Source organism: Triturus cristatus, chromosome 4_1 (assembly GCF_964204655.1).
Source record: "Triturus cristatus chromosome 4_1, aTriCri1.1, whole genome shotgun sequence".
NCBI lineage: Eukaryota > Metazoa > Chordata > Amphibia > Caudata > Salamandridae > Triturus > Triturus cristatus.
The window spans coordinates 123,172,329-123,187,499 of record NC_140585.1 but is presented as its reverse complement, the minus strand read 5'-3'; the positions used below and the strand labels follow the sequence as shown (position 1 = coordinate 123,187,499).

At 38.8% G+C, this 15,171-nt stretch overlaps 18 non-coding genes across 18 annotated transcripts; all 18 read right to left on the bottom strand.

The window, feature by feature from the left end:
- Positions 1-128: 128 nt before the first annotated feature.
- On the bottom strand, positions 129-201 carry TRNAK-CUU (transfer RNA lysine (anticodon CUU)). The gene has a single exon. It is a non-coding gene; the product is annotated as a tRNA-Lys (tRNA).
- A 1,198-nt stretch (positions 202-1,399) lies between these two features.
- Positions 1,400-1,472, bottom strand: TRNAA-AGC (transfer RNA alanine (anticodon AGC)). Its single transcript has one exon. It is a non-coding gene; the product is annotated as a tRNA-Ala (tRNA).
- Positions 1,473-1,817: 345 nt separating this feature from the next.
- TRNAK-CUU (transfer RNA lysine (anticodon CUU)) lies at positions 1,818-1,890 on the bottom strand. Its single transcript has one exon. It is a non-coding gene; the product is annotated as a tRNA-Lys (tRNA).
- Positions 1,891-2,243: 353 nt separating this feature from the next.
- On the bottom strand, positions 2,244-2,316 carry TRNAA-AGC (transfer RNA alanine (anticodon AGC)). Its single transcript has one exon. It is a non-coding gene; the product is annotated as a tRNA-Ala (tRNA).
- Positions 2,317-5,186: 2,870 nt separating this feature from the next.
- Positions 5,187-5,259, bottom strand: TRNAK-CUU (transfer RNA lysine (anticodon CUU)). Its single transcript has one exon. It is a non-coding gene; the product is annotated as a tRNA-Lys (tRNA).
- Positions 5,260-5,612: 353 nt separating this feature from the next.
- Positions 5,613-5,685, bottom strand: TRNAA-AGC (transfer RNA alanine (anticodon AGC)). The gene has a single exon. It is a non-coding gene; the product is annotated as a tRNA-Ala (tRNA).
- Positions 5,686-6,030: 345 nt separating this feature from the next.
- TRNAK-CUU (transfer RNA lysine (anticodon CUU)) lies at positions 6,031-6,103 on the bottom strand. Its single transcript has one exon. It is a non-coding gene; the product is annotated as a tRNA-Lys (tRNA).
- A 353-nt stretch (positions 6,104-6,456) lies between these two features.
- TRNAA-AGC (transfer RNA alanine (anticodon AGC)) lies at positions 6,457-6,529 on the bottom strand. Its single transcript has one exon. It is a non-coding gene; the product is annotated as a tRNA-Ala (tRNA).
- Positions 6,530-7,300: 771 nt separating this feature from the next.
- Positions 7,301-7,373, bottom strand: TRNAA-AGC (transfer RNA alanine (anticodon AGC)). Its single transcript has one exon. It is a non-coding gene; the product is annotated as a tRNA-Ala (tRNA).
- A 345-nt stretch (positions 7,374-7,718) lies between these two features.
- Positions 7,719-7,791, bottom strand: TRNAK-CUU (transfer RNA lysine (anticodon CUU)). The gene has a single exon. It is a non-coding gene; the product is annotated as a tRNA-Lys (tRNA).
- A 353-nt stretch (positions 7,792-8,144) lies between these two features.
- TRNAA-AGC (transfer RNA alanine (anticodon AGC)) lies at positions 8,145-8,217 on the bottom strand. Its single transcript has one exon. It is a non-coding gene; the product is annotated as a tRNA-Ala (tRNA).
- Positions 8,218-8,988: 771 nt separating this feature from the next.
- On the bottom strand, positions 8,989-9,061 carry TRNAA-AGC (transfer RNA alanine (anticodon AGC)). The gene has a single exon. It is a non-coding gene; the product is annotated as a tRNA-Ala (tRNA).
- A 771-nt stretch (positions 9,062-9,832) lies between these two features.
- On the bottom strand, positions 9,833-9,905 carry TRNAA-AGC (transfer RNA alanine (anticodon AGC)). The gene has a single exon. It is a non-coding gene; the product is annotated as a tRNA-Ala (tRNA).
- Positions 9,906-10,676: 771 nt separating this feature from the next.
- Positions 10,677-10,749, bottom strand: TRNAA-AGC (transfer RNA alanine (anticodon AGC)). The gene has a single exon. It is a non-coding gene; the product is annotated as a tRNA-Ala (tRNA).
- A 2,460-nt stretch (positions 10,750-13,209) lies between these two features.
- On the bottom strand, positions 13,210-13,282 carry TRNAA-AGC (transfer RNA alanine (anticodon AGC)). The gene has a single exon. It is a non-coding gene; the product is annotated as a tRNA-Ala (tRNA).
- A 345-nt stretch (positions 13,283-13,627) lies between these two features.
- On the bottom strand, positions 13,628-13,700 carry TRNAK-CUU (transfer RNA lysine (anticodon CUU)). The gene has a single exon. It is a non-coding gene; the product is annotated as a tRNA-Lys (tRNA).
- A 353-nt stretch (positions 13,701-14,053) lies between these two features.
- Positions 14,054-14,126, bottom strand: TRNAA-AGC (transfer RNA alanine (anticodon AGC)). The gene has a single exon. It is a non-coding gene; the product is annotated as a tRNA-Ala (tRNA).
- Positions 14,127-14,897: 771 nt separating this feature from the next.
- Positions 14,898-14,970, bottom strand: TRNAA-AGC (transfer RNA alanine (anticodon AGC)). The gene has a single exon. It is a non-coding gene; the product is annotated as a tRNA-Ala (tRNA).
- Between the last annotated feature and the right edge of the window lie 201 nt (positions 14,971-15,171).

The window sequence follows — 15,171 nt, the reverse complement described above, 5'->3', positions numbered from 1 at the left end:
GAGATACATTTCTCATGAATGAGTAACCAAGGGAGATACAATTTTTAGGAGTTAGTGCATGTCTAATGCAAGATTAATCACCATATTATGAGAGCCAATGCTATCATCCAGCAAAAAATACTCGTTTTCGCCCAACGTGGGGCTCGAACCCACGACCCTGAGATTAAGAGTCTCATGCTCTACCGACTGAGCTAGCCGGGCTCCCACTTAAATATGGTATGCAGACTCATCATTTTTTATTAAGGAAAACTGTTTCTGGATATTCCTCTGCTCTTGTTTTGCAAGGAACTTCACTTTTATACATCCTTCAGAGGAAAGAATGTCAAGTAAAATAAGACGAAATGAAAATGGAAGGTGTGAAATTTTCATTTTGAGATTGCATAAGAAATCAAATTCCTCTCACGTGCTATAGAATACCTAAACACTTTTGATTAAACCACTTTAGTTGTTATAATGACACCAAATTTGAAAGCCATCTGTGACTTTTCTGTTCTTACTCTGCAACAACCATGGCAATTACAAGTTAAAAAGTAAAATGTATGCAAATTTTAGAATGGAGAATGCGGGCATCGATCCCGCTACCTCTCGTATGCTAAGCGAGCGCTCTACCATTTGAGCTAATTCCCCTGTGTGCTCACTCAGCATCACATTTCAAAAGTAACGTTACTGCTGTCCACACTTTATTTTAAGTCTAATTGCCCATAACATGAGTGTTCAGTTCACTCCTAACTGATGCCTTAACTACACCTAGGGGATGTTTTACACTTCAGGTTGGCATGTTTAGTACTTGAATAGGAGTGATATCACTGCATGTTAACCTAGACTCAGGCCCTACCTAATCTTGGAGATACATTTCTCATGAATGAGTAACCAAGGGAGATACAATTTTTAGGAGTTAGTGCATGTCTAATGCAAGATTAATCACCATATTATGAGAGCCAATGCTATCATCCAGCAAAAAATACTCGTTTTCGCCCAACGTGGGGCTCGAACCCACGACCCTGAGATTAAGAGTCTCATAGCTCTACCGACTGAGCTAGCCGTGCTCCCACTTAAATATGGTATGCAGACTCATCATTTTTTATTAAGGAAAACCGTTTCTGGATATTCCTCTGCTCTTGTTTTGCAAGGAACTTCACTTTTATACATCCTTCAGAGGAAAGAATGTCAAGTAAAATAAGACGAAATGAAAATGGAAGGTGTGAAATTTTCATTTTGAGATTGCATAAGAAATCAAATTCCTCTCACGTGCTATAGAATACCTAAACACTTTTGATTAAACCACTTTAGTTGTTATAATGACACCAAATTTGAAAGCCATCTGTGACTTTTCTGTTCTTACTCTGCAACAACCATGACAATTACAAGTTAAAAAGTAAAATGTATGCAAATTTTAGAATGGAGAATGCGGGCATCGATCCCGCTACCTCTCGCATGCTAAGCGAGCGCTCTACCATTTGAGCTAATTCCCCTGTGTGCTCACTCAGCATCACATTTCAAAAGTAACGTTACTGCTGTCCACACTTTATTTTAAGTCTAATTGCCCATAACATGAGTGTTCAGTTCACTCCTAACTGATGCCTTAACTACACCTAGGGGATGTTTTACACTTCAGGTTGTCATGTTTAGTACTTGAATAGGAGTGATATCACTGCATGTTAACCTAGACTCAGGCCCTACCTAATCTTGGAGATACATTTCTCATGAATGAGTAACCAAGGGAGATACAATTTTTAGGAGTTAGTGCATGTCTAATGCAAGATTAATCACCATATTATGAGAGCCAATGCTATCATCCAGCAAAAAATACTCGTTTTCGCCCAACGTGGGGCTCGAACCCACGACCCTGAGATTAAGAGTCTCATGCTCTACCGACTGAGCTAGCCGGGCTCCCACTTAAATATGGTATGCAGACTCATCATTTTTTATTACGGAAAACTGTTTCTGGATATTCCTCTGCTCTTGTTTTGCAAGGAACTTCACTTTTATACATCCTTCAGAGGAAAGAATGTCAAGTAAAATAAGACGAAATGAAAATGGAAGGTGTGAAATTTTCATTTTGAGATTGCATAAGAAATCAAATTCCTCTCACGTGCTATAGAATACCTAAACACTTTTGATTAAACCACTTTAGTTGTTATAATGACACCAAATTTGAAAGCCATCTGTGACTTTTCTGTTCTTACTCTGCAACAACCATGGCAATTACAAGTTAAAAAGTAAAATGTATGCAAATTTTAAAATGGAGAATGCGGGTATCGATCCCGCTACCTCTCGCATGCTAAGCGAGCGCTCTACCATTTGAGCTAATTCCCCTGTGTGCTCACTCAGCATCACATTTCAAAAGTAACGTTACTGCTGTCCACACTTTATTTTAAGTCTAATTGCCCATAACATGAGTGTTCAGTTCACTCCTAACTGATGCCTTAACTACACCTAGGGGATGTTTTACACTTCAGGTTGGCATGTTTAGTACTTGAATAGGAGTGATATCACTGTATGTTAACCTAGACTCAGGCCCTACCTAATCTTGGAGATACATTTCTCATGAATGAGTAACCAAGGGAGATACAATTTTTAGGAGTTAGTGCATGTCTAATGCAAGATTAATCACCATATTATGAGAGCCAATGCTATCATCCAGCAAAAAATACTCGTTTTCGCCCAACGTGGGGCTCGAACCCACAACCCTGAGATTAAGAGTCTCATGCTCTACCGACTGAGCTAGCCGGGCTCCCACTTAAATATGGTATGCAGACTCATCATTTTTTATTAAGGAAAACTGTTTCTGGATATTCCTCTGCTCTTGTTTTGCAAGGAACTTCACTTTTATACATCCTTCAGAGGAAAGAATGTCAAGTAAAATAAGACGAAATGAAAATGGAAGGTGTGAAATTTTCATTTTGAGATTGCATAAGAAATCAATTTCCTCTCACGTGCTATAGAATACCTAAACACTTTTGATTAAACCACTTTAGTTGTTATAATGACACCAAATTTGAAAGCCATCTGTGACTTTTCTGTTCTTACTCTGCAACAACCATGGCAATTGCAAGTTAAAAAGTAAAATGTATGCAAATTTTAGAATGGGGGCATCGATCCCGCTACCTCTCGCATGCTAAGCGAGCGCTCTACCATTTGAGCTAATTCCCCTGTGTGCTCACTCAGCATCACATTTCAAAAGTAACGTTACTGCTGTCCACACTTTATTTTAAGTCTAATTGCCCATAACATGAGTGTTCAGTTCACTCCTAACTGATGCCTTAACTACACCTAGGGGATGTTTTACACTTCAGGTTGTCATGTTTAGTACTTGAATAGGAGTGATATCACTGCATGTTAACCTAGACTCAGGCCCTACCTAATCTTGGAGATACATTTCTCATGAATGAGTAACCAAGGGAGATACAATTTTTAGGAGTTAGTGCATGTCTAATGCAAGATTAATCACCATATTATGAGAGCCAATGCTATCATCCAGCAAAAAATACTCGTTTTCGCCCAACGTGGGGCTGGAACCCACGACCCTGAGATTAAGAGTCTCATGCTCTACCGACTGAGCTAGCCGGGCTCCCACTTAAATATGGTATGCAGACTCATCATTTTTTATTAAGGAAAACTGTTTCTGGATATTCCTCTGCTCTTGTTTTGCAAGGAACTTCACTTTTATACATCCTTCAGAGGAAAGAATGTCAAGTAAAATAAGACGAAATGAAAATGGAAGGTGTGAAATTTTCATTTTGAGATTGCATAAGAAATCAAATTCCTCTCACGTGCTATAGAATACCTAAACACTTTTGATTAAACCACTTTAGTTGTTATAATGACACCAAATTTGAAAGCCATCTGTGACTTTTCTGTTCTTACTCTGCAACAACCATGGCAATTACAAGTTAAAAAGTAAAATGTATGCAAATTTTAAAATGGAGAATGCGGGCATCGATCCCGCTACCTCTCGCATGCTAAGCGAGCGCTCTACCATTTGAGCTTATTCCCCTGTGTGCTCACTCAGCATCACATTTCAAAAGTAACGTTACTGCTGTCCACACTTTATTTTAAGTCTAATTGCCCATAACATGAGTGTTCAGTTCACTCCTAACTGATGCCTTAACTACACCTAGGGGATGTTTTACACTTCAGGTTGGCATGTTTAGTACTTGAATAGGAGTGATATCACTGTATGTTAACCTAGACTCAGGCCCTACCTAATCTTGGAGATACATTTCTCATGAATGAGTAACCAAGGGAGATACAATTTTTAGGAGTTAGTGCATGTCTAATGCAAGATTAATCACCATATTATGAGAGCCAATGCTATCATCGAGCAAAAAATACTCGTTTTCGCCCAACGTGGGGCTCGAACCCACAACCCTGAGATTAAGAGTCTCATGCTCTACCGACTGAGCTAGCCGGGCTCCCACTTAAATATGGTATGCAGACTCATCATTTTTTATTAAGGAAAACTGTTTCTGGATATTCCTCTGCTCTTGTTTTGCAAGGAACTTCATTTTTATACATCCTTCAGAGGAAAGAATGTCAAGTAAAATAAGACGAAATGAAAATGGAAGGTGTGAAATTTTCATTTTGAGATTGCATAAGAAATCAAATTCCTCTCACGTGCTATAGAATACCTAAACACTTTTGATTAAACCACTTTAGTTGTTATAATGACACCAAATTTGAAAGCCATCTGTGACTTTTCTGTTCTTACTCTGCAACAACCATGGCAATTACAAGTTAAAAAGTAAAATGTATGCAAATTTTAGAATGGAGAATGCGGGCATCAATCCCGCTACCTCTCGCATGCTAAGCGAGCGCTCTACCATTTGAGCTAATTCCCCTGTGTGCTCACTCAGCATCACATTTCAAAAGTAACGTTACTGCTGTCCACACTTTATTTTAAGTCTAATTGCCCATAACATGAGTGTTCAGTTCACTCCTAACTGATGCCTTAACTACACCTAGGGGATGTTTTACACTTCAGGTTGGCATGTTTAATACTTGAATAGGAGTGATATCACTGTATGTTAACCTAGACTCAGGCCCTACCTAATCTTGGAGATACATTTCTCATGAATGAGTAACCAAGGGAGATACAATTTTTAGGAGTTAGTGCATGTCTAATGCAAGATTAATCACCATAATATGAGAGCCAATGCTATCATCCAGCAAAAAATACTCGTTTTCGCCCAACGTGGGGCTCGAACCCACGACCCTGAGATTAAGAGTCTCATGCTCTACCGACTGAGCTAGCCGGGCTCCCACTTAAATATGGTATGCAGACTCATCATTTTTTATTAAGGAAAACTGTTTCTGGATATTCCTCTGCTCTTGTTTTGCAAGGAACTTCACTTTTATACATCCTTCAGAGGAAAGAATGTCAAGTAAAATAAGACGAAATGAAAATGGAAGGTGTGAAATTTTCATTTTGAGATTGCATAAGAAATCAAATTCCTCTCACGTGCTATAGAATACCTAAACACTTTTGATTAAACCACTTTAGTTGTTATAATGACACCAAATTTGAAAGCCATCTGTGACTTTTCTGTTCTTACTCTGCAACAACCATGGCAATTACAAGTTAAAAAGTAAAATGTATGCAAATTTTAGAATGGAGAATGCGGGCATCGATCCCGCTACCTCTCGCATGCTAAGCGAGCGCTCTACCATTTGAGCTAATTCCCCTGTGCGCTCACTCAGCATCACATTTCAAAAGTAACGTTACTGCTGTCCACACTTTTTTTTAAGTCTAATTGCCCATAACATGAGTGTTCAGTTCACTCCTAACTGATGCCTTAACTACACCTAGGGGATGTTTTACACTTCAGGTTGGCATGTTTAGTACTTGAATAGGAGTGATATCACTGTATGTTAACCTAGACTCAGGCCCTACCTAATCTTGGAGATACATTTCTCATGAATGAGTAACCAAGGGAGATACAATTTTTAGGAGTTAGTGCATGTCTAATGCAAGATTAATCACCATATTATGAGAGCCAATGCAATCATCCAGCAAAAAATACTCGTTTTCGCCCAACGTGGGGCTCGAACCCACGACCCTGAGATTAAGAGTCTCATGCTCTACCGACTGAGCTAGCCGGGCTCCCACTTAAATATGGTATGCAGACTCATCATTTTTTATTAAGGAAAACTGTTTCTGGATATTCCTCTGCTCTTGTTTTGCAAGGAACTTCACTTTTATACATCCTTCAGAGGAAAGAATGTCAAGTAAAATAAGACGAAATGAAAATGAAAGGTGTGAAATTTTCATTTTGAGATTGCATAAGAAATCAAATTCCTCTCACGTGCTATAGAATACCTAAACACTTTTGATTAAACCACTTTAGTTGTTATAATGACACCAAATTTGAAAGCCATCTGTGACTTTTCTGTTCTTACTCTGCAACAACCATGGCAATTACAAGTTAAAAAGTAAAATGTATGCAAATTTTAAAATGGAGAATGCGGGCATCGATCCCGCTACCTCTCGCATGCTAAGCGAGCGCTCTACCATTTGAGCTAATTCCCCTGTGTGCTCACTCAGCATCACATTTCAAAAGTAACGTTACTGCTGTCCACACTTTATTTTAAGTCTAATTGCCCATAACATGAGTGTTCAGTTCACTCCTAACTGATGCCTTAACTACACCTAGGGGATGTTTTACACTTCAGGTTGGCATGTTTAGTACTTGAATAGGAGTGATATCACTGTATGTTAACCTAGACTCAGGCCCTACCTAATCTTGGAGATACATTTCTCATGAATGAGTAACCAAGGGAGATACAATTTTTAGGAGTTAGTGCATGTCTAATGCAAGATTAATCACCATATTATGAGAGCCAATGCTATCATCCAGCAAAAAATACTCGTTTTCGCCCAACGTGGGGCTCGAACCCACAACCCTGAGATTAAGAGTCTCATGCTCTACCGACTGAGCTAGCCGGGCTCCCACTTAAATATGGTATGCAGACTCATCATTTTTTATTAAGGAAAACTGTTTCTGGATATTCCTCTGCTCTTGTTTTGCAAGGAACTTCACTTTTATACATCCTTCAGAGGAAAGAATGTCAAGTAAAATAAGACGAAATGAAAATGGAAGGTGTGAAATTTTCATTTTGAGATTGCATAAGAAATCAAATTCCTCTCACGTGCTATAGAATACCTAAACACTTTTGATTAAACCACTTTAGTTGTTATAATGACACCAAATTTGAAAGCCATCTGTGACTTTTCTGTTCTTACTCTGCAACAACCATGGCAATTACAAGTTAAAAAGTAAAATGTATGCAAATTTTAGAATGGAGAATGCGGGCATCGATCCCGCTACCTCTCGCATGCTAAGCGAGCGCTCTACCATTTGAGCTAATTCCCCTGTGTGCTCACTCAGCATCACATTTCAAAAGTAACGTTACTGCTGTCCACACTTTATTTTAAGTCTAATTGCCCATAACATGAGTGTTCAGTTCACTCCTAACTGATGCCTTAACTACACCTAGGGGATGTTTTACACTTCAGGTTGGCATGTTTAATACTTGAATAGGAGTGATATCACTGTATGTTAACCTAGACTCAGGCCCTACCTAATCTTGGAGATACATTTCTCATGAATGAGTAACCAAGGGAGATACAATTTTTAGGAGTTAGTGCATGTCTAATGCAAGATTAATCACCATAATATGAGAGCCAATGCTATCATCCAGCAAAAAATACTCGTTTTCGCCCAACGTGGGGCTCGAACCCACGACCCTGAGATTAAGAGTCTCATGCTCTACCGACTGAGCTAGCCGGGCTCCCACTTAAATATGGTATGCAGACTCATCATTTTTTATTAAGGAAAACTGTTTCTGGATATTCCTCTGCTCTTGTTTTGCAAGGAACTTCACTTTTATACATCCTTCAGAGGAAAGAATGTCAAGTAAAATAAGACGAAATGAAAATGGAAGGTGTGAAATTTTCATTTTGAGATTGCATAAGAAATCAAATTCCTCTCACGTGCTATAGAATACCTAAACACTTTTGATTAAACCACTTTAGTTGTTATAATGACACCAAATTTGAAAGCCATCTGTGACTTTTCTGTTCTTACTCTGCAACAACCATGGCAATTACAAGTTAAAAAGTAAAATGTATGCAAATTTTAGAATGGAGAATGCGGGCATCGATCCCGCTACCTCTCGCATGCTAGGCGAGCGCTCTACCATTTGAGCTAATTCCCCTGTGTGCTCACTCAGCATCACATTTCAAAAGTAACGTTACTGCTGTCCACACTTTATTTTAAGTCTAATTGCCCATAACATGAGTGTTCAGTTCACTCCTAACTGATGCCTTAACTACACCTAGGTGATGATTTACACTTCAGGTTGGCATGTTTAGTACTTGAATAGGAGTGATATCACTGTATGTTAACCTAGACTCAGGCCCTACCTAATCTTGGAGATACATTTCTCATGAATGAGTAACCAAGGGAGATACAATTTTTAGGAGTTAGTGCATGTCTAATGCAAGATTAATCACCATATTATGAGAGCCAATGCTATCATCCAGCAAAAAATACTCGTTTTCGCCCAACGTGGGGCTCGAACCCACAACCCTGAGATTAAGAGTCTCATGCTCTACCGACTGAGCTAGCCGGGCTCCCACTTAAATACGGTATGCAGACTCATCATTTTTTATTAAGGAAAACTGTTTCTGGATATTCCTCTGCTCTTGTTTTGCAAGGAACTTCACTTTTATACATCCTTCAGAGGAAAGAATGTCAAGTAAAATAAGACGAAATGAAAATGGAAGGTGTGAAATTTTCATTTTGAGATTGCATAAGAAATCAAATTCCTCTCACGTGCTATAGAATACCTAAACACTTTTGATTAAACCACTTTAGTTGTTATAATGACACCAAATTTGAAAGCCATCTGTGACTTTTCTGTTCTTACTCTGCAACAACCATGGCAATTACAAGTTAAAAAGTAAAATGTATGCAAATTTTAAAATGGAGAATGCGGGCATCGATCCCGCTACCTCTCGCATGCTAAGCGAGCGCTCTACCATTTGAGCTAATTCCCCTGTGTGCTCACTCAGCATCACATTTCAAAAGTAACGTTACTGCTGTCCACACTTTATTTTAAGTCTAATTGCCCATAACATGAGTGTTCAGTTCACTCCTAACTGATGCCTTAACTACACCTAGGGGATGTTTTACACTTCAGGTTGGCATGTTTAGTACTTGAATAGGAGTGATATCACTGTATGTTAACCTAGACTCAGGCCCTACCTAATCTTGGAGATACATTTCTCATGAATGAGTAACCAAGGGAGATACAATTTTTAGGAGTTAGTGCATGTCTAATGCAAGATTAATCACCATATTATGAGAGCCAATGCTATCATCCAGCAAAAAATACTCGTTTTCGCCCAACGTGGGGCTCGAACCCACAACCCTGAGATTAAGAGTCTCATGCTCTACCGACTGAGCTAGCCGGGCTCCCACTTAAATATGGTATGCAGACTCATCATTTTTTATTAAGGAAAACTGTTTCTGGATATTCCTCTGCTCTTGTTTTGCAAGGAACTTCACTTTTATACATCCTTCAGAGGAAAGAATGTCAAGTAAAATAAGACGAAATGAAAATGGAAGGTGTGAAATTTTCATTTTGAGATTGCATAAGAAATCAAATTCCTCTCACGTGCTATAGAATACCTAAACACTTTTGATTAAACCACTTTAGTTGTTATAATGACACCAAATTTGAAAGCCATCTGTGATTTTTCTGTTCTTACTCTGCAACAACCATGGCAATTACAAGTTAAAAAGTAAAATGTATGCAAATTTTAGAATGGAGAATGCGGGCATCGATCCCGCTACCTCTCGCATGCTAAGCGAGCGCTCTACCATTTGAGCTAATTCCCCTGTGTGCTCACTCAGCATCACATTTCAAAAGTAACGTTACTGCTGTCCACACTTTATTTTAAGTCTAATTGCCCATAACATGAGTGTTCAGTTCACTCCTAACTGATGCCTTAACTACACCTAGGGGATGTTTTACACTTCAGGTTGGCATGTTTAATACTTGAATAGGAGTGATATCACTGTATGTTAACCTAGACTCAGGCCCTACCTAATCTTGGAGATACATTTCTCATGAATGAGTAACCAAGGGAGATACAATTTTTAGGAGTTAGTGCATGTCTAATGCAAGATTAATCACCATATTATGAGAGCCAATGCAATCATCCAGCAAAATATACTCGTTTTCGCCCAACGTGGGGCTCGAACCCACGACCCTGATATTAAGAGTCTCATGCTCTACCGACTGAGCTAGCCGGGCTCCCACTTAAATATGGTATGCAGACTCATCATTTTTTATTAAGGAAAACTGTTTCTGGATATTCCTCTGCTCTTGTTTTGCAAGGAACTTCACTTTTATACATCCTTCAGAGGAAAGAATGTCAAGTAAAATAAGACGAAATGAAAATGGAAGGTGTGAAATTTTCATTTTGAGATTGCATAAGAAATCAAATTCCTCTCACGTGCTATAGAATACCTAAACACTTTTGATTAAACCACTTTAGTTGTTATAATGACACCAAATTTGAAAGCCATCTGTGACTTTTCTGTTCTTACTCTGCAACAACCATGGCAATTGCAAGTTAAAAAGTAAAATGTATGCAAATTTTAGAATGGAGAATGCGGGCATCGATCCCGCTACCTCTCGCATGCTAAGCGAGCGCTCTACCATTTGAGCTAATTCCCCTGTGTGCTCACTCAGCATCACATTTCAAAAGTAACGTTACTGCTGTCCACACTTTATTTTAAGTCTAATTGCCCATAACATGAGTGTTCAGTTCACTCCTAACTGATGCCTTAACTACACCTAGGGGATGTTTTACACTTCAGGTTGTCATGTTTAGTACTTGAATAGGAGTGATATCACTGCATGTTAACCTAGACTCAGGCCCTACCTAATCTTGGAGATACATTTCTCATGAATGAGTAACCAAGGGAGATACAATTTTTAGGAGTTAGTGCATGTCTAATGCAAGATTAATCACCATATTATGAGAGCCAATGCTATCATCCAGCAAAAAATACTCGTTTTCGCCCAACGTGGGGCTGGAACCCACGACCCTGAGATTAAGAGTCTCATGCTCTACCGACTGAGCTAGCCGGGCTCCCACTTAAATATGGTATGCAGACTCATCATTTTTTATTAAGGAAAACTGTTTCTGGATATTCCTCTGCTCTTGTTTTGCAAGGAACTTCACTTTTATACATCCTTCAGAGGAAAGAATGTCAAGTAAAATAAGACGAAATGAAAATGGAAGGTGTGAAATTTTCATTTTGAGATTGCATAAGAAATCAAATTCCTCTCACGTGCTATAGAATACCTAAACACTTTTGATTAAACCACTTTAGTTGTTATAATGACACCAAATTTGAAAGCCATCTGTGACTTTTCTGTTCTTACTCTGCAACAACCATGGCAATTACAAGTTAAAAAGTAAAATGTATGCAAATTTTAAAATGGAGAATGCGGGCATCGATCCCGCTACCTCTCGCATGCTAAGCGAGCGCTCTACCATTTGAGCTTATTCCCCTGTGTGCTCACTCAGCATCACATTTCAAAAGTAACGTTACTGCTGTCCACACTTTATTTTAAGTCTAATTGCCCATAACATGAGTGTTCAGTTCACTCCTAACTGATGCCTTAACTACACCTAGGGGATGTTTTACACTTCAGGTTGGCATGTTTAGTACTTGAATAGGAGTGATATCACTGTATGTTAACCTAGACTCAGGCCCTACCTAATCTTGGAGATACATTTCTCATGAATGAGTAACCAAGGGAGATACAATTTTTAGGAGTTAGTGCATGTCTAATGCAAGATTAATCACCATATTATGAGAGCCAATGCTATCATCCAGCAAAAAATACTCGTTTTCGCACAACGTGGGGCTGGAACCCACGACCCTGAGATTAAGAGTCTCATGCTCTACCGACTGAGCTAGCCGGGCTCCCACTTAAATATGGTATGCAGACTCATCATTTTTTATTAAGGAAAACTGTTTCTGGATATTCCTCTGCTCTTGTTTTGCAAGGAACTTCACTTTTATACATCCTTCAGAGGAAAGAATGTCAAGTAAAATAAGACGAAATGAAAATGGAAGGTGTGAAATTTTCATTTTGAGATTGCATAAGAAATCAAATTCCTCTCACGTGCTATAGAATACCTAAACACTTTTGATTAAACCACTTTAGTTGTTATAATGACACCAAATTTGAAAGCCATCTGTGACTTTTCTGTTCTTACTCTGCAACAACCATGGCAATTACAAGTTAAAAAGTAAAATGTATGCAAATTTTAAAATGGAGAATGCGGGCATCGATCCCGCTACCTCTCGCATGCTAAGCGAGCGCTCTACCATTTGAGCTTATTCCCCTGTGTGCTCACTCAGCATCACATTTCAAAAGTAACGTTACTGCTGTCCACACTTTATTTTAAGTCTAATTGCCCATAACATGAGTGTTCAGTTCACTCCTAACTGATGCCTTAACTACACCTAGGGGATGTTTTACACTTCAGGTTGGCATGTTTAGTACTTGAATAGGAGTGATATCACTGTATGTTAACCTAGACTCAGGCCCTACCTAATCTTGGAGATACATTTCTCATGAATGAGTAACCAAGGGAGATACAATTTTTAGGAGTTAGTGCATGTCTAATGCAAGATTAATCACCATATTATGAGAGCCAATGCTATCATCCAGCAAAAAAATACTCGTTTTCGCCCAACGTGGGGCTCAAACCCACAACCCTGAGATTAAGAGTCTCATGCTCTACCGACTGAGCTAGCCGGGCTCCCACTTAAATATGGTATGCAGACTCATCATTTTTTATTAAGGAAAACTGTTTCTGGATATTCCTCTGCTCTTGTTTTGCAAGGAACTTCACTTTTATACATCCTTCAGAGGAAAGAATGTCAAGTAAAATAAGACGAAATGAAAATGGAAGGTGTGAAATTTTCATTTTGAGATTGCATAAGAAATCAAATTCCTCTCACGTGCTATAGAATACCTAAACACTTTTGATTAAACCACTTTAGTTGTTATAATGACACCAAATTTGAAAGCCATCTGTGACTTTTCTGTTCTTACTCTGCAACAACCATGGCAATTACAAGTTAAAAAGTAAAATGTATGCAAATTTTAGAATGGAGAATGCGGGCATCGATCCCGCTACCTCTCGCATGCTAAGCGAGCGCTCTACCATTTGAGCTAATTCCCCTGTGTGCTCACTCAGCATCACATTTCAAAAGTAACGTTACTGCTGTCCACACTTTATTTTAAGTCTAATTGCCCATAACATGAGTGTTCAGTTCACTCCTAACTGATGCCTTAACTACACCTAGGGGATGTTTTACACTTCAGGTTGGCATGTTTAATACTTGAATAGGAGTGATATCACTGTATGTTAACCTAGACTCAGGCCCTACCTAATCTTGGAGATACATTTCTCATGAATGAGTAACCAAGGGAGATACAATTTTTAGGAGTTAGTGCATGTCTAATGCAAGATTAATCACCATAATATGAGAGCCAATGCTATCATCCAGCAAAAAATACTCGTTTTCGCCCAACGTGGGGCTCGAACCCACGACCCTGAGATTAAGAGTCTCATGCTCTACCGACTGAGCTAGCCGGGCTCCCACTTAAATATGGTATGCAGACTCATCATTTTTTATTAAGGAAAACTGTTTCTGGATATTCCTCTGCTCTTGTTTTGCAAGGAACTTCACTTTTATACATCCTTCAGAGGAAAGAATGTCAAGTAAAATAAGACGAAATGAAAATGGAAGGTGTGAAATTTTCATTTTGAGATTGCATAAGAAATCAAATTCCTCTCACGTGCTATAGAATACCTAAACACTTTTGATTAAACCACTTTAGTTGTTATAATGACACCAAATTTGAAAGCCATCTGTGACTTTTCTGTTCTTACTCTGCAACAACCATGGCAATTACAAGTTAAAAAGTAAAATGTATGCAAATTTTAGAATGGAGAATGCGGGCATCGATCCCGCTACCTCTCGCATGCTAGGCGAGCGCTCTACCATTTGAGCTAATTCCCCTGTGTGCTCACTCAGCATCACATTTCAAAAGTAACGTTACTGCTGTCCACACTTTATTTTAAGTCTAATTGCCCATAACATGAGTGTTCAGTTCACTCCTAACTGATGCCTTAACTACACCTAGGTGATGATTTACACTTCAGGTTGGCATGTTTAGTACTTGAATAGGAGTGATATCACTGTATGTTAACCTAGACTCAGGCCCTACCTAATCTTGGAGATACATTTCTCATGAATGAGTAACCAAGGGAGATACAATTTTTAGGAGTTAGTGCATGTCTAATGCAAGATTAATCACCATATTATGAGAGCCAATGCTATCATCCAGCAAAAAATACTCGTTTTCGCCCAACGTGGGGCTCGAACCCACAACCCTGAGATTAAGAGTCTCATGCTCTACCGACTGAGCTAGCCGGGCTCCCACTTAAATATGGTATGCAGACTCATCATTTTTTATTAAGGAAAACTGTTTCTGGATATTCCTCTGCTCTTGTTTTGCAAGGAACTTCACTTTTATACATCCTTCAGAGGAAAGAATGTCAAGTAAAATAAGACGAAATGAAAATGGAAGGTGTGAAATTTTCATTTTGAGATTGCATAAGAAATCAAATTCCTCTCACGTGCTATAGAATACCTAAACACTTTTGATTAAACCACTTTAGTTGTTATAATGACACCAAATTTGAAAGCCATCTGTGACTTTTCTGTTCTTACTCTGCAACAACCATGGCAATTACAAGTTAAAAAGTAAAATGTATGCAAATTTTAGAATGGAGAATGCGGGCATCGATCCCGCTACCTCTCGCATGCTAAGCGAGCGCTCTACCATTTGAGCTAATTCCCCTGTGTGCTCACTCAGCATCACATTTCAAAAGTAACGTTACTGCTGTCCACACTTTATTTTAAGTCTAATTGCCCATAACATGAGTGTTCAGTTCACTCCTAACTGATGCCTTAACTACACCTAGGGGATGTTTTACACTTCAGGTTGGCATGTTTAATACTTGAATAGGAGTGATATCACTGTATGTTAACCTAGACTCAG